This window comes from Dasypus novemcinctus, chromosome 5 (genome assembly GCF_030445035.2).
Source record: "Dasypus novemcinctus isolate mDasNov1 chromosome 5, mDasNov1.1.hap2, whole genome shotgun sequence".
NCBI classification, from domain to species: Eukaryota; Metazoa; Chordata; class Mammalia; order Cingulata; family Dasypodidae; genus Dasypus; species Dasypus novemcinctus.
In genome coordinates, this window is record NC_080677.1 from 136,816,647 (window position 1) to 136,835,224 (window position 18,578).

General features: G+C 43.8%; 1 long non-coding RNA gene and 1 pseudogene across 2 annotated transcripts in view; both read right to left on the minus strand.

Moving 5' to 3' along the window:
* The window catches only part of LOC101447103 (protein-L-isoaspartate O-methyltransferase domain-containing protein 1-like), a 54,271-nt pseudogene extending 38,470 nt beyond the window's left edge, over window positions 1-15,801 (minus strand).
* Window positions 1-18,578, minus strand: part of LOC139439051 (uncharacterized) — a 93,625-nt gene that overhangs the window by 49,407 nt on the left and 25,640 nt on the right. The window lies entirely within an intron of this gene.

Consider the following 18,578-nt stretch of genomic DNA (forward strand, 5'->3'; position numbering starts at 1 on the left):
TTGGGAAGAACACCTATGAAAGGGAGGGAAAAGAAGCAGGTTTGGGCAGGAGGAGAAGGTATGCTGCAATGCTGACCCAGAAAAGGCTCTAGCCAAGCCTGCCAGGAGCTCTGGAGCTGGAATGGCCCTTCAGAGCTTTCCCCAGCTGAGGAGAGGGAGCAGGGTCTACTTCTATCTATGCCACGACTCTCAGGTCCTGGATGGGTGACCCTGGGCTCCATTCATTTGAGGAAGTACCTAGAGGGGCTGACCCCTGAGGGCCATCTTTGAGCAGCAATCTGTGCAACTGAGGGATCCCACCTTCCTTCCTGCAGGACCTCCCAATGTCCGGCACACCCGGAGAAGGGACAGGAAGGGCGCTTCAGATGGCGACCACTAGGTACAAAATCACAGAGGCCTAGAAGAACATGGTCAAGGGCCCTGTTGAATTGTATCCCCCAAAAGAAATGTTCAGATTCTTATCCTCACTGCCCGTGACCATGAGCTTATTGGGAAATAGGGTCGTTGTAGTTGTAATCGAGTGAAGATGAGGTCATACCGAATGAGGGTGGACCCTGATCCAATAGAACTGGTGTCTTTATAAGAGGAGAAAAGACACAGACTCACAGGTGAGAACACCACATGGAGACAGAGGCACAGGCAGAAGTGACGTACCCGCGAGCCAAGGAACCACCAGGAGCTGGAGAGCCCAAGAAGAGTCCTCCCCTAGAGACTTCAGAGAGAGCACACCCCTGCCAAAGCCTTGATTTGGGACTTTAGCCTCCAAAGCTGCGTGAGAATAAACTTCTGTCGTTTTTTTAAGTATCGCGTTTGTGGTAACTTGTTTCAGCAACCACTGGAAGAGAACACACACCCCCTCTCAGACCTCCGTATTCGGTGAGGAAGTCCCAGGGGTTCACTTCCTCTGTGTCAAATGACTGTCCTCGGAGCAGCCAGGGCCTCTGGGCCCTGCGCACTGCAAATCCTTGCCCAACCACTCTGGTAACAAGTGCATGCTCAGGGACCACCACCCACCTCCCTACATTTCTCATTTCACTTATCAGACCTCCGTCCTTGGGCGGCTGTCCCTGCACCTGCCCCTCTTCTCAGGAACAGCTCCTGTTAAAATGCCTGCCCTTCCCATGGCTTCTCCCGCACCTTCAGGCCCTGGGTGATTCGCGTGCACCAGACCTTCACATACTCCACCTGCTGTTCTTTGCAACCACCTCCATCTAAAAAACAGCACCTAGGGAAGCAGACTTGGCCCAATGGCTAGGGCATCCACCTACCACATGGGAGGTCCAGGGTTCAAACCCCAGGCCTCCTTAACCTGTGTGCAGTTGGCCCATGCACAGTGCTGATGCATTCAAGGAGTGCCCTGCCACGCAGGGGTGTCCACCACATAGGGGAGCCCCACACTCAAGGAGTATGCCCCATAAGGAGAGCCACCCAGTGCGAAAGAAAATGCAGCCTGCCAGGAACGGTGCCGCACACACAGAGTGCTGACACAGCAAGATGATGCAACAAAAAGAAGCACAGATTCCTGTGCCGCTGACAACAACAGAAGTGGACAAAGAAGAACACGCAGCAAATAGACACAGGGAACAGACAACTGGGGGGGGGGGGGGGAGAAATAAATTTAAAAAAAATAAATCTTTAAAAAAAATAAAAGCACCTAAATGAAGGGCTCTAGAAGCGTTTCTTTCAGAATCGAATAATGGAAATGAAGATGAAAACTACTGTGTGCATCACAATTCAGGATTCTGTGAGCCCCCCAGAGGGTTTCAGTGTAAAAGCCACCAGCCAAGCTGACCACTGTCCTGCAGATTCTCCATCCTCGTGGTATTACAGCTGGTTTGTTCAAAACGTGCTGAGGGAAGCCGGTGTCACTCAGTGTTGGAGCACCTGCTTTCTAAGTACAAGGTCCTAGGTTCAATCCCCAGTACTTCCTTGAAAAAAAACATGCTGAGGTCCATCAAAACACAAGCCCAAATAGAAGTCTGCAGACAGAAAAAAAAACTCCAGAAAAATGCCATCATGCCATCACGTGAAGGAGACAAAATTTCCTGATTTGGCTAAACTTCAGAATTTATCTGTATTCAGGGAATACCCCAGAGAATATTTAAATCATATTAAGTGAGAAGGGAGTTCAGTTTCTTTCAAAGATCATCCTTCAAGTTTTGTGCCAAAATGCCTTTAAATCACTTCTCTTGAAGGAGGGTATTCTTAATCTACTTCAAAGGGGATAACGAACTCCCTCTGAAATAAAGAAATCATCTTATTAACCAATCTCTCCCTCTTACTTTCTACTGTATTTAAAAATCTTTTTAAAGTTAATATGAATTTTATTTAGAAGAATCCTGAAAATGTTTTTAATTGCCTCCTACTCTGCTATATATTTTATTTCCCAATCACTCGCATCACTCTTAAAATTAGTGATATTAAAAACAATGGAAAAATGCAAAATTCAAAAATAGAGAAAAGGTCAATAAATTCTAATTTACCGTGATGTACAATGAAATATAGTGGGGCCATTTAATTGAAAGATACTTGAAATATAAGAAAATTTTAAAAGCACACACACACACACTCCTAGAAAAAAAAATTAGACAGAAATACACTAATATGTTACTAATGGTTATCTCTGAATGGCAAGAATTCACGTGATTTTTCTTTTTTCCTTCTTCATTCTTTCCTACATTTTCCAAATTTTTTAGAATAAACACGTTAATGTCAATTTTGTCTATTACAAGTTATATTGGCTCAGCCTCTTTTCTAGTGATTTTACAACTGAGCTTCCTTGTCCTCTGGGCTTTGGGTCTCAGAAGGCATTGCCCAGATGGACTCTGAAAGGTCCAGGTCAAAAGAATTTGAGCCCAGAGCTGGGTAGTGTTATCAGCAAATGAACATCGAGCTGGGCCACTGCACAAAATGCAGTTGTGGTCAAGTGCAGGGGTGACAGATGAGGTGCCAGAATCAGGCCAGGGGACAGAATTGCTAAGAGATTCCACCAATATAGCTTAAGCAGCCTTCTGTTCTGGGCTCAGGGCCTGTTTTCCTTTTAGGCCCAGACCTCTCAAGCCTTAATTAACGTTTGTGACTGTAAACTCAGTTAGTCTTTCTATGAAAAACCCTGCCCTCCCCTACAGGACGCTGCCTGTGCTCCAGGAGACATTACACGGAAAGGTGTGGAGGCACGGTGAACCTCATGGTAACACCAGCTACATTCATTAAGCACTTCCGTGTCTCAGGCATTATACATGCCCAATGCAATGACTGCTCAACAAGATGGAGCACACTAACCCCATTTTACAGAAAGGGAGACCCAGGCTTGGTGAGTGAGGTCACGACTGCCTGACGTGGGTGAGCCAGGGTTTGGGCTCGAGACCTTGCCCTCCTCCTGAGCCGCTCCAGTGCCACAGCACTCGTAGCTGTGATGCATTGCCTTCCTAAGACTTCTGCTAGTGGGGATTTGTTTTTAGTGAAGTGCAACTCACATCACATAAAATTAACATTTCAATGGCATTTAGTACTTTCATGATGCTGTGCAACCACTACCTCTGTCTGGTTCTGGAATATTTTCTTCACCCCAAAAGTAAGTCACATCCTCATTAGGCAGTCACTCCCTATTAACCACCCACCCACCCCCAGCTCCTGGCAATCTCCAACATTTGCCTCTTCTGGATATTTCATATACATGGGATCATAAAATATTTGCTCTTTCATGTCTGGCTTCCTTCACTTAGAACTATTTTTCAAGGTTCATCCATGTTACAGCATATATCAGTACTTCATTCCTTTCTATGATTAATATCCCACTGTTTATATACCATGTTTGTTTGTTCATTCATCCATGATGAACATTTAAGTTGCTTCTATCTTTTGGGCTATTGTAAATAGTGTTGCTATGAACATTTGTATATAACTGTTTAGTTCAAATTCCTGTCTTCAGTTCTTTGGGGTATATACCTAGGAATGAAACTGATGAGTCATATGGTAATTCTATGTTTAACTTTTTGAGGAACCAAAGTTCTGCTTTTTAACATCTTCATCCAAAACAGTCAATTTCACTAAAAAGCTGGGTAAACATGACCCAGTGGGTTAAACATCATCAATTTCAGAGTCCTCGTGATTAATGAGGAAGTTCCTTCCTGGCTTTAACAGTAAATGATTCCATAGTCCACATCCCAAGTATTTGTAGTAGGAGAATTTAAGGGGCCAGCAACCCCCTTGAAAAAGAAGGAGAAACATTTTTAGAGGTGGGCAAGACTTCCCCACTGCGTCTCAAAAATAAAAAAAATTATACCATGCCTCCTTTGCCGACATGTAAAGCCGGCTTTAATTGTGGAAACAGACCAGACCAGGTCCAGAAGCTGGACTGGTTCCCTTCCTGAATGCAGCTGGGAGGAGGACACAGTGAGGAGTTGAGAGGGGCCTTCCAGTTCATCCCAGATGACAAAGCTTCACTCCAGCAGCAGGTTCTGCTGTGACCACACCGCCCACGGGAAGAAGGGCCAGGCACAAGCTAGTCCCACAGCAGTAGGTGGCAAGAATGGCCACCATCCTCCCCACTGCCCTGTAGCCACATCCTGTGCGATGGGCTTTACAGCGACTCCCATCGAGAGGTATTGTCTGTTTTCCCACATCCTGAATCTGGGCTGGCTTCTGAATTGCTTTGGCCAATCAAATGGAGCAGTTCTGAGTCTAGGCCTCGAGAGGCCACGCACTCTTCTGCTTCTCTCACGGAACCCTCTCCAGCTGCCAAGTGAACAAGCCCTGGACACAGCTGTGTCCAAAACCAAAATTCCTGAGCATAAATCCCCTGCTTCAACCAGTGTGAAATGGGTTTCTGTCACTTGCCACTGAGAGTCCTGAAAAATTCCCCGAATGTTAGAGCTTCTCGCCTGCCTCTTTGCCTCCACATGCCTTTCAGACAGCCAGAACAATCCCTTCCCACACTGTTGTCACCATGTGGCAGTCCACTCTAAATGCTCAGCAGCCCCATCGCCTGCAGGCTGAAATCCAAATATTTTCAATATTGTTATCAAACGCTCTCCATGATGCTAACCTACATTTCCACCACTAGCTCCCATTATTCATTATATCGAAAGATACATTGTACATACACCAACCATGCTTCAGCCACTATCTAGGCACAAACAGTGAACAAAATAGGCGAACATCCTTGCCCTGGTGGAGCTGGATTTCAAAGGGAAAAGACAGACACTAAATAGTGTACATAATAAGTAAATTATATGATATTTGAGAAGATTATAAGTGCTGTGGAAAAAAAAGAAAAGAAAAAAGGAGAGCAGGGTCTCTTTCTTCGCCAAAGCACGAGTCCTGACTTTGAATGGCATTGATAAAAGTTCTCAGTTGCTCAATCCTACAACACAGAGAAAAACAGTTCGCAATTGCTGCATACATACTCCACTGTGAAAAGCAAATCTATAAGTAGAATTCAAGTTCCTTTTTTGCAGTTTTCTTGTTTTTAGTCTAAGGGTGTTTAGTCAATGTGTTGTATCAAGGAATTGTACCCAAAGTTACTTGGGTTTCTTTCATTGTGGGGTTTTTTTTTTCTTTTGGTGTGGTCAAGTTATTTCTTGAAATGCACTTAATTTTTTTTACATGCTTTGATAAATGTTGGTAAGAAAAGTCTATCTTTGTGGGACCAAACCAAATAGGTTGTTTATTCTCCCTGCTAAATTTGGAATACTTTGAAGGCAGATTATTATTCTTAATCTAATTTGTTTCCTTAAGGCTTATAACAAGCCCTTTTATAAAATAAGTCTTCAGTAAATATTCTTTGAATGATGAACCTAAAGATTTTTGGTGGTGGCTTTTTTTTTTTTTTTCAAAATACTTCCAAACACCAAAATAAACAAATTATCTGCATATATATAAACTAACAATAGTCAAAGTACAAATGCTCCATTTATGATTAATCCATACATATGAATAGGTGATTAACGACTGCTCATTCAGAACTCTCCTGGTGTGCCCCTGGGCGGCAGGCAGGGCCCACAGCTGCTTTTCCTTGCCTCCAGCGTCCGGCTTTACCCACTGTGGAATAGCACTGAGGAATGGCTCAGTGTGGACTGAGGAAGAACTAACCCTAATAAGACATGCCCCCTCCTTGACTTGGAGGAGATTAAGTCACTTTCTGCTGCATCACCGTCACCTACTCCTTTGTGTCTCTGACATCCTGAGGGTGACCCACATACATATTCAGCTGTTCACAAAGAAACAACTATTAGAACCCGTTTGGATTTTTTTGGAAACTCAAAAGCCCATGGGAAGGGCAATGAGGCTTCTGGAATGCTTCAATGGGATGTCTTGGGGACATCTGAAGTAATGAACAGAATGTCAAAAGATTTGGAAATCCATGGTGCGTTGCACCATGAGAACTTGGGTGATGCTTATGGAAAACAGCCACAGGTCCTGACACTTCGTACTGCTTAGCAAACTTTCACTGAGGTTCAACTTTGCAAGGCAGCATGATAGAGGAAGTCATCCATTTGAAAAACTTTTCTCAATGTCAAGTATAAGCCAAGCTTATACAAGGGTCAAGTGGAGGGATCACAATTGCCAGGAAACTGAACCAAGATAACAGTGCCTGGAATGGGGAAAATCTCTGGACTTGAGAAATATTTTTGACTTCCAGGATTCAATGACTGACTGGATATAGGGGCAAAAAAAGAAGGCCTCGTTAGGGATAACTCAGGGAATCTAGCTTGGGAGGCTGCATGGATGATGACATCATTTACCTTGATACCAAGATTACTGGAAAAGTGCATATTTAATAGGCAACATAATGAGCTTAGACCAGGGAAATAGGAAAGAAATAGAAGACATAATCTCAGACTACATAACACACAATCCACTTGGAAAGATGAAATGTGCACATATGAAACACCTAAAAATTAGTTACAAAGGCATGTATTCATAAGTACAAAATAATATATTCTAGACAGGCTGCATAAGGACTGAGAAAAAAGATAAAGAATACTTCTGAGAATTTTTGTTGCAATGCTTAAAAACGCAGAGAGTAATGCTGAACTTAAGGGTTTAGATGTAGATTCTCTGGCCACTGAGCACATCGAGGTGAACAAAGCCCCCAAGATGCACCGCCTTGTACTTACAGAGCTCACAGTCGGATTACCCCATACATGAGCTTTTGCCACATTGAGAGGATCCTTACTGAAAAAGAACAAATTATTCCTAAACCAGAAACGGAGGTTGCACAGAAGAAAAAGATATCCCAGAAGAAACTGGAGAAACAAAAATTTACTGCTCGGGAAAAACTTCAGCATACAATAAATGCAAATAAAAGTTAAAAAAAAATACTTCTGAAAGATCTGGGGTTAATCCTGGAAGTCTTCCTGCAGGGGGTGAGCCTCAAGCCAGGTTTTAAAGGATATGGATTGGTAATCAGGAGAAAATTCTAAAATAAGGAGAAGGCAATAGCAACTACTCAGAAACACAAGCCTTAGTCCCTCAATCAGACGCTTCTTTTAAGTGAAAAGCTGTGTAGGGGGTGGGGGGGGTAGGGTGTCTTTCTTTTTTGCTTGGGACAGAGCAAGTAGGAAAACAATTTGAAATCTTTTCCAGAAAGTGCACTCCTGTTTTCTTTCTGCTTCTCATTATGTAAATCTAAAACCTAGTGTCAAAATATTCACATAGTTCTAATAGTTAAGGTTAGTTTATTTAATTAAGGCAATGATTTCAGGCTGTCTCTAGGAGTCTATTAGAGTTCAATCTGCTGCTGCTTTGCAAAACCCCAATCAGTGGGATTCACTCACCCTGCTGACCCTGGAGGCTATTTTTATCTGCTTGATCTTGGTGTGATTAGTAAAGGCAATTAAGCAGTCAGATCAAAGTTTCAGGGCCACACCACATTTTAGATGTTCTTTAATGACCCTGGAAGGTTTTGCAGAAATAAGCCTAGAAGAAATGAAACCTGGCCATGAATAAACATTACCTGCTCACCAAAGAGCAGAAATCAGATGACAAAGTGAAAGAGAAAAAGGTTTCGAAAGACCTCATCCTAGCTCTAGAAGAGTGCACCCAAAATCAGTAACCTAGACCATGCCTCTGGGGAGGGGAGTTGGCTGGCTGAGAAGGAAGGAGGCAGCCTGCCTTCCCTCTACTGGCTTTTGTACCCGTTTCATTTTGCACCACGTGCATGTACTACCTATTGAAAAAAAAACAGTCACTAATGTTGTATAAAGGACCTCACTCTTCCTCCTTAATTCAGTAAGGGATGCTACCATTCTGCTTTTCTGCTGCAGTGAACTAAAGGCACAGGCAGAGGGGACCCTAAACCCAATCCTATAGTTTGTTGTGGCCTTTTTCTATTTTTTTTTTCTTTTAAATCGGCTGCTGGGGGTAGGGAGTGGGAGGAAGAGATGTGATGTGGGGGCATTTTCAGGGGCTGGAGTTGTCCTGGGTGGTGCTGCAGGGACAGTTACCGGATATTGTATGTCCTCCCATGGCCCACTGGGTGGACTGTGGGAGAGTGTGGGCTATGGTGTGGACCATTGACCATGAGGTGCAGCGGTGCTCAGAGATGTATTCACCAAGTGCAATGAATGTCTCATGATGATGGAGGAGGTTGTTATGGGCGGAGGAGTGGGGTGAGGGGGGTGGGGGGTATATGGGGACCTCATATTTTTTTAATGTAATATTAAAAAAATATAAAGAGAAAAAAAAGAAGGTATTATGTGTGTCTTTTTTTTTTTTAAGCATTTCTAAAATAGAAGGACCAGTCAATATTTATAGGTTATAAAACAAACCAGATCAACTTAATCTTCCCATTAAACCTCCACTCCCTGAGGGTGGGTGTGGGGTGCTGTTTAGAGTTTAGTTTCCACTGGTGTGGAAACTCCAGGAAGGAAAGGTCAAAATCAGAATGTCAGCACCCGGAAAGCCTCAGGGCCCCTGAACTGAACCTGCTCACTTAATGAATGAGGCCCAGAGAGCTGCACACGTTGCTACTTAGTGGCAGACTTAGTCCCAGAAGCCATGTCTTTCTACTCCTGACACAATGCTTTTGAATATACAAACCAGGGAATACCCTTCACATGGCTAATATAGTAGGAGAGAGAGGAAGAGGTAAAGCAAATTGGAACCTTCTAGATGGTCCCACTTTAGTGTTTAGATTCACCACCAAGTGTTTTCCTTCTTCCTGGGACCTTGGAGTCTTTTCATTTATAGCCCCTAGAAAGGAAAAAATTATTGCCTATGTGGAATTCACACACACACACACACATACCAGGAGCCTTTTTCACTGTACAAGTATGACAGCTACTAAAAGTAAAATCCAAAAAACACTCAATATTTATTGAATTCATTCATTCACTGGCTGTTTATTGAGCACACGATGGATCCCTGGGCTCTAAAAGCAGAAATAAGACAGGCTCATTTTAACAATACAAGAAAGGAGGTACAGTGAGAAATCTGAAGCAGAGAGATACTGTCTCACAGAAAGTGTTCTTGGAAGGTGGTTCTTACACCCTCCTCAAAAGATGATCAAAGGGCATGTCAGCCAGCTTGCCCAGTGTGGTGGTTTGAAGGTTTGGGTATCACAGAAAAACAAGTTCTTATATTCAATCCATTGAATCCATTCCTGAGGGCCTTTGGATGAAGCTATTTCAGTTAAGGTGTGACCTACCTCCATCAGGATGGGTCTTAATCCTGTTACTGGAGTCCTTTATTAGCCAAATGGCATTCAGACACAGAGAGAGACAGCCACAGGGGGAGCAGCCAAAGCTGGACAGAGGGAGCAGCCAAAGCTGGACATCACCGGAGTCTGGAAGAGAAGACCCAGAGGTGCCGTCCTGGGCCCTGCCACGTGCCAGACTAAGTGCCAGGCTCGCCGGTAGCCAGCCAGAACGCCACAGTCTTCAGGAAGAAAGCCTCGCCTGGGTGATGCCTTGATTTGGACTTTTTCCCAACCTCAAACCGTGAGTGCATAAATTACCATTGTTCTAGCCAAAGTGTTCCATTGCTATTTGCTTGAACAGCCAAGGAAACTAAAACACCCAACCTGCTCTCTTCAGCAGCAGTCCCAGCCAAGCAGGCAACAGGAGATGTAAGGAGAGCACTAGTCAATCCGATCCAGGTGAGGGACTGTCACAGGCTGGGCGCTACCTGAAGACAGTCATTACGGCCAGTTTCAGGCCCTGGGGCCCCCATGGGAAGTCATGGCGTGGCACGTGGCAGTAACCGGAAGGAAGTTGAATAGTGAAGGTGGGGGAAGGGGAGAAAAGAGAGCACTGATTTCTGATGACTGGTAGGTCATGGTCCCAGCCCCATGTAAGGCCTGGTTGTATTTCCTGCTGAAGGGTTTCTAGAGAGTCCCGTTTTCTTATAAAACATTTCTCTCCCTTTACGCTCTCTTGGGTGAGAGTCAGTTCTTTTTAGTCAAATGCACCATGATTAAAGCCAAAACTTAGGATTTAGCAAGTCGAACGTGGTGGGGGAGAAGGTGAGTAAGAGATTGGCATATGGACCAAGCACAGAGATAGGGGTGAGTAATGGGCCAGAAGCAGAAGCTTTTGGGCGAGCACATCAGAGGATGGCTCTGTTTGGTGGAAGCATAGAAGTGAAGTCCAGACATGGGAGACAAGGCTAGAGACTGATTGGGGAAATGCTGTGGGAGGCCATGAATGCTGCAGCACAGAATTTGGCTTTGGTTTTGAAGAGTACTGGCAGACTTAAAAGTGTGCCTCTCACATCAACCACGGAGCGTAATTGACCCAGGGCCCGAGGTGCTGCACTCGGGAATCCACCACCATGTTGCATGGAAGCTGGGCTTCCCACAGGCTGCTCCAGGCAGTGACTGAGCCCAGCAGGGACAGTAAGGCAAGCACACTGGGGAGACACGGGACTCCTACTCTGACTTTGGCAGGAGGACTCCTGATGGCCTTGCTAAGACATCCTTAGGCTGCATCGCGGGCTAAGCCGCTTCCATCCACCTGTTCTTGCTTCTCTTCCTCAAGGGTCAGGCTTGCATGGAGGCCTGACACCTCTCAGACCTCCCCAGCTCCCTTTCTCCACCTTTCTCTCACAGCAGCTTCCTCTGATAAAGTCCTTGCATAGTTAATCCATCTTGGCTTCTACTTCTCAGAGAACCCAGACTACATGGCCTGAGAAAAGCTGTAAGATGAGAAGTTGGGACCCATTAACCCACCACTAAGCAGGTAAAGAGGTTGGTAGGTGGGCCATGGAGAGTCTCAGGCACAACGTGGTGGCTCAGTTGCTAACAATTTCTCCGGAGGTGACCTAAGAAATGGCCCGGTGGAGGGGAATGATGCAAGTGCAATGATTTGGAAAATGTGAGGAAAGAAATAGCTATAAAGAGAGCAGTTAGCCAGTTCTTGCACAGTTTTATTGATGTCCTGCAGAGGGATAATGAGGGAGTGAGCCACAAGCAGGTAATAGCTATGAAAAGCTAGAGAGCCTAGAAGTCGCTTATAGGGAGGCTCCCAATGCCTGTAGTGGAAGAGCAGACAGAGCTGAGCTGAAGACCTAAATTTTTATAGTTGCAGAGCTCCAGAAACTTCTGAACACTCAGTCAAGGCAGGTCTGTTTTGTGAAAGTCAGGGCCCTGTTGGAAAAAACCTGGAATCCTGAAACATGGAAAAGGATACTTGGATGGATGCCCTGATGATGTTGACTCTGCAATCTGCCTGGACTCTCTGGGCCTGCAGATGTGAACCCTCTATTCCTTATTATGCACTAGACTGGACTGAAGAAGCTTCAAAAACCTCCCTCCTACAAGGCAACAGGTGCCCCCTGAGAAGTAGTCCTACCTCCTCTCCTGGCTGCCTGTTGCCCTCATGGACAGCAGAAGAAGGATTAGAAAGGCTGGAATGGATGTATTATGTATAGTCAAAAACCCACCAGAGAATTCTGTTCCATTAAGGGCTCAGAGGACACACCCTTCATTCACCAAGGCCATCAGCCATGCCTGGTGAGAGGGGTACCAGATCACTAAGAAGTCCAGTGTGACTCTTTTCTGCCAGCCAGGGTGATGGTAGGGGAGGTGTTCACAGAGCTGATCTTCGTAGCACGCTTGGGGAAGATCTCCCCCTCCCAAATAATAGAAGCGAGGTAGTGATGCCCCACCCATAAGCCAGGAGGACAAGATTCCAGTAAGGACAGGCAAGGTTGGAAAGGCAGGTGAGGGGCTTGGCCACCAGGGCTATGGGGAGATGGTTAATGGAGCGTGGCACCCCTAGGGCAGCCGAGCATTTACAGCTATCACTCCCAATCTCTCCCTGTGGAATGCATTTCCTATTCCCATAACTCTGGGCTTTGCAGGATTGAAGGTCTTGGTCCCCAAAGAAGGCACATTCTTGCCAGGAAACACAGGAAGGGTCCCACTTAATTACAAGTTACAGATGCCACCAGGGCACTTTGGACTGCTTACACCTAGGGACACTCTATGCCAGTAGAAGTAGTTGAACTGATGGGCAGGAGGTGGTATGGCTTATCTTACAAAAGGGGGAGGGAAGAATCCAGGTGGAATCCAGGTGAGCCACATGGGTGCCCCCTGGTACTCCTTTGCTCCATTGCAATTGTGAGCAGACACATGCAGCATCTCAGACTGAGAGGGCTATGACATCTCAAGGGTTCAGGTGTCTCAGGAATCAACATTTGGGTCACACCACCAGGTAAGACACTGAGACCTGCTGAGGTGATAGCTGGGCAGGGTGAGGCCTGCGGGCGAGAGGATATTAGGATGGGTGGTGGAGGAGTGCTTCCCTCTAGCCTCCCTGTGCGATCAGACTTAATTGTGATCCAGTGGCTCTTCCAACATTTTCCAACCCCTGCCCATTTTCTTTCCCAGGTGTTTTGTCTATAAAATCCATGCACGTGGAATTCTGTCTCTCCCTTATCACACATGGAAGCAGTTCAGCTGGAGATGACTGCCGTAGTTCCGTCGAGTGATAACCAAGGCCTGAGAAGGGAGAGGGGGATATGACAGAGATTGCAGCTGGGTAGAAGATTGGCGACAAAATGGATATTAGCTAGAAAAGTCTTACCTCTGTATCATAAGGTCTGTAATCACAGTTTGCTGATGGGCTTGACTATTACTAGCGAGTGATTACTAAGACTTTAATTTCTATGGTTCAGAGCCCAAGACACTCCTAATAAGAGCTCAATTGTTACTATGGGCCATATGTTAGAACTTTGTCTGGCATTCATTAATTTGAATCAATATTTAATATTGTAAAGGGTCTTACTAAAACAACTGCAAAATACAAAAGTGGAATATTAATGTTACAGAAGCACTTAGATAAAACCACCGTGAGTGCTTTGCAAGCACCAGAGAGGCCTTCTATGGCAGCCGTGTTCCTGAAAAAGGTGACTATAAATTGAATTTGGAGGAACCAAATGATGATTTAAATTCAGTAGGGTAGTTTGTCATTTAGAAGAATCCTGAGGGGAATGCTTTAGAAATGCATGAAGTGTTGGAATTCCAAGGAGACAGCCCTGAGGTATACAGGGGAGAGGACCCTAGGGAGAGATGTAGGGGGAGGGAAAGCCGGGCAGTGGCACAGATAGAGCATCTGTTGGGAATTGGACAGGGTATGTGGGAAGGAAGGGGCAGTGATACACAGGGGAGAGAAGAGAGAAGCAGGGCAAAGTGTACATATCAGACTCCCCAAGGTCGGGGGAGTGATACTCTTGTGGGAATAGGATTTTGAAAGAGGCCAAGGTAAGGGCAAGGTAAAGAACTGGCAGGGAGAGAGTTATAGTCCTTCCTCTGACTATTTGTAAAGAGCCCCCAGAGTCCATTAAAAACAGTCCTCTGTAAGGCTGGGTGCCAAAATATTCCACATTGGATGAAGTCAGCATCGTGTATGCAGTGCTAAGGCTACTTACTGTCTTGGTTTTGGAGGCTGTTGCTATAGTGAAACCCTAACCCCCAATACATCAGAAAGTGACCTGATTTGAAAATAGGTTTGTTGCAGGTAGAATTAATTAAATTAAGATTTGGTCATCCCGGAGCAGAGTGGACCCCAAATGCAAGATGACCCATGTCCTTATCAGAAGAGGACAGACACATGAGGGAGAAAACCGTGTGACTACAGAGGCAGAGATTGAGGTGATGCATTTATAAGGCAAGGAACCCCAAGGACGGACAGCAAACTCCCAAAGCCAGAAGAGACAAGGAAAGATTCGCTCCTCCAGGTTTCAGAGGGAGCATAGCCCTGCCAACACCTTCATTTCATACTTGGGGCCTCCACTATGAAAGAACAACATTCTGTTGTTTTAAGGCACGTGGTCTGTGATCCTTGGTTATGGCAGACATAGGAAACTGAGAAGCCATAAGAAGAGGTCAACTTCCCTGGGGCCTCACTCGCCTGTTTCTCACGGCAAGACCAGGATGGTCATCTATTCCAACCACACCGCTGTCTAGGTGAGGAGCTAGTGCTCCGAGGAATTCGCCCAGGGTCCCAGACTGAGCCAAAAATGGCGGGGGACTGAGAGGAGCTTTAACTCTGTCTATGCTTCCCCAAGCTTAGAATCCTTCTCCACGGGAGATTTGCCACCCACCCCACCTGTTCCCTCACTTTGGATTCTGGTCATTACCACCCCTGTGCTGTGCCCATGTTCACGGAATTAGCCATTGTGGTAAAGAGCCCTGGACAGAGAGTGGACTCGCTCAGTGACAGCAAGCTTCTTGGTGTCTTGGTTTCCTGACCTGAAAAATAAAAAATAATTCATTGCTCCTGCTTATGAAAGCTACAGGAGTTGTGGAAAACTTACTGTTGACTAAGACCAGGAGGAAGTCATCAGCCGTGAGCGATAGTGGGCAGGAGGCCTCCATCAGCGGCAACTTCTCCTCACAAAAACCGTTCGTGAAGATGTACCCTAAGGAAGAGGAGGCACCACCACACCACAGCAACGGGAAAAAAGAAGGAACCCCAAAATCATGATCTTAGAGATAGAAACCCTTAGACGGCAAAAACACTGAAGTCCATATATGGTGGCAAAGTTAGATTAAGGATAAAGGATATAGAAAACGTAAAGTTGAGAAGGGAAAGAAAACCCCATGGTTAGGTCCCAGATGCTCAAGACATGTTGCTTCTAGTAATAATACTATTAATAATACAAGTATAATAATGTTCTTTAATGAATTATAATAAATGTGTATGATACTAATACAAGGTATTAATAATAGGGTGACATATGTGGGAAAATGTACCTAATGTAAATTATGGACGATAGATAATAATACAATTTTAATAATCTTTCATCAACTATAAAAAAGGTAACTACTGTTTAAAAAATAGCACAATGATTTAAAAAAAAAAAAGTGCTGCCATTAGTTGTAAGAAATGTTCCACACCAATGCAAGATGTTGGTGGGGTGGTATATGGGAATCCTATTTTTTATGCATGATTTTTTTGTAAATCCACAACTTCTTTAATTAAAAAAATCTTTCACAAAACAAAAACCAGCAACGTTTAATGAGCATTTACTGTGTGACAAACACTGCTCTAAGCCCTTTACATGTGAAAATTCATTCTTCCCCAAACCCCTATGAGATGGGGACCATTATCCATTTTACAGATAAGAAAACTGATGCACAAGAAGTTGTTACTTACCCAAGTGTCAGAAGGAGAACTCAAATCTTGGCAGTCTGTTTCTTAAAAATAATAATTATAATTTCCAGCAGAGTTGACTTCTAATGGTAAAGTATTAAGTGTAGAGTTTGGCTACACAGGAAGAGATCCTGTGTCTGTCTTCCTACTCTGTACCTTGCATTTTCCTTCCTTTATGTCTTGGCTTGTGCAGCTCCATCCTGCTGGAAGGTTCTTATTTTATTATTATTTTTTCAGAGCGGTTGAAGGTTTACAGAAAAACCATGCAGAAAGTACAGAGGTTCCATTAACCCCCCAATTCCCCTCCCCCCAGTTTCCCCTATTATTATTTACATTTTGGATTAGTGTGGTATCTTTGTTACAATAGATGAAACATTTGTATAATTGTATTATTAGCAATAGTCCATAGTTTACATACGAGTTCACTCTATGTGTTGTGTAATTCTATTCCGGTAACATATACAACCTAAAATTAATCATTTTAGCCACTTTTTTTTTTTTTTAAGATTTATTTATTTATTTCTCTCCCCTTTCCCCCCACCCCAGTTGTCTGTTCTCTGTGTCTATTTGCTGCATCTTCTTTGTCAGCTTCTGTTGTTGTCAGCAGCACAGGAATCGATGTTTCTTTTTGTTGCGACATCTTGTTGTGTCAGCTCTCCGTGTGGGCGGCACCATTCCTGGCAGGCTGCACTTTCTTTTGCACTGGGCGGCTCTCCTTCTGGGGCACACTCCTTGCACGTGGGGCACCCCTATGTGGGGGACACCCCTGCGTTGCATGGCACTCCTTGTGCACATCAGCACTGCAGGTGGGCCAGCTCCACACAGGTCAAGGAGGCCCGGGGTTTGAACCGCAGACCTTCCATGTGGTAGACGGATGCCCTAACCACTGGGCCAAGTCTACTTCCATGAATTTCTTATGTTGAAACACCCTTGCGTACTTGTGATAAAACTCACTTGATCATGGGGTATAATCCTTTTAATGTGCTGTTGGATTCAGTTTGCTAGTATTTTGTTGAGGTATTTTTGCATCTATTTTTCATAGATATTGGTCTGTAATTTTCTTTTTTGCTGGTATCTTTATCTGGCTTTTGTGAGAGGGTGATTTTGGCCTCAGAATGAATCAAGCAATTCCATCCTCTTCAGTTTGGGGAAGTTTGAGCACAATTGGCATTAATTCTTCCTCAAATATTTGGTAAAATTCACTTGTGAAGCCATCTGGTCCTGGGCTTTGCTGGGAGGTTTTTGATTACTGATGACTCAATCTCTTTACTAGTTATTGTTTTGTTGAGATCTTCTATTTCTTCTTAAGTCAATTTAGGAAGTTTGTGTATTTTTAGCAATTTGTCCATTTCATCTAGGTTATCTTATTTGTTGGCATACAGTTGCTCACAGTAAACTTTTATAGTCTTAATATCTTTGGAGTTATTAGTAATCTTTTTTATTTCTTATTTTGGTCACTTGGGTCCTCTCTCATTTTTTCTTTGTCAGTCTAGCTAAAGATTTGTCAATTTTATTGAACTTTTCCAACAACTAACTTTCGGTTTGGTTGATCTATTGCTCTTTTTTTTTTTTTTCCTTCTTTATTTTTTTAAAATGTTACATTCAAAAAATATGAGGTCCCCATATACCCGCCACACCCCTCTCCCCACTCCTCCCACATCAACAACCTCTTTCATCATCGTGGCACATTCATCTCATTAAGTGAATACATTTGAGAGCACTGCTATACCACATGGATAGTGGTTTACACTGTAGTTTACACTCTCCCCCAGTCCACCCAGTGGGCCATGGCAGGACATACAATGTCCAGCATCTGTCCCTGCAGTACCACCCAGGACAACTCCAAGTCCCAAAAATGCCCCCACATCATATCTCTTTTTCCCTCTCCCTACCCTCAGCAGCTACTGTGGCCACTTTCTCCACATCAATGCCACAATTTCTTCCATTACTAATCACAATAGTTCCATAGTAGAATATCAGTAAGTCCACTCTAATCCATACTCTATTCCTCCAGCCTGTGGACCCTGGTATGGTTATGTCCACTCCCCCTCTATATCAAGAGGGGGCTTAGATTCCACATGGATCATGGCTTTTGTTCTCTATTTCATTTCCCTCCTCTCTAATCTTTAATTCCTTCCTTCTGTTCTCTTTGGGTTTGGTTTGCTCTTCTTTTTCTAGAGCCTCCAGTTTTGAGTTAGGTCTCTAATTTGAGATCTTTCTTCTGTGCTACTAATCTCTGCCTTTTGATTGGATAGTTTAATCCCATTACATTTAAAGTAACTATTGATAATGCAAGACTTTCTTCTGCCGTTTTGCTAAATATTTAGTCTTTGTAAGTCTTATACCATTTTTGGCCCTCAATTCTTCCATCATTGCCTACCTACTGTTATATTTACTTGCTTTTTATGCATTGAGTCCCTTCTAATTTTTTTTTCTGGATTTATTTTTCATATATTTTCTTTGTGGTTACCATGGTTTTAAAGTTTAATACCCTATGGAACAAGTGTAGCTCAATGGTTGAGTGCCTATGTAGCATGTCTGAGGTCCTTGGTTCAATCCCTGGTACCTCCTAAAATTTTTTTTTACATCTTATATACATATAGCAATTATTTTTTATTTGATACCAACTTAACTTCAATAGCATACACATATACATTTCCTATATTCGCACCCCCATCTCCCTTTTGTACTTGTTACAAATCATAATTTTGAGCATTGTATGTCTAAAATCATAGATTTATCATTACTTTTTATGAATTTGCATTTTAGCACTTGTAAGAAGTAGGAAGTAGAATCACACACCAAAAATAAAATACAGTTGTACTAGCATTTATAATTACCCATATTAATTACCTTTACTGGAGATCTTTTTTTTTTTTATGCTGCTTTGATCAATTGTCTATTTTCTTTTCTTTCAGTCTGAAAACCCCCTTTAGAATTGCCTGTAAGATGGGTCTACTGGTAATGAACTCTCTA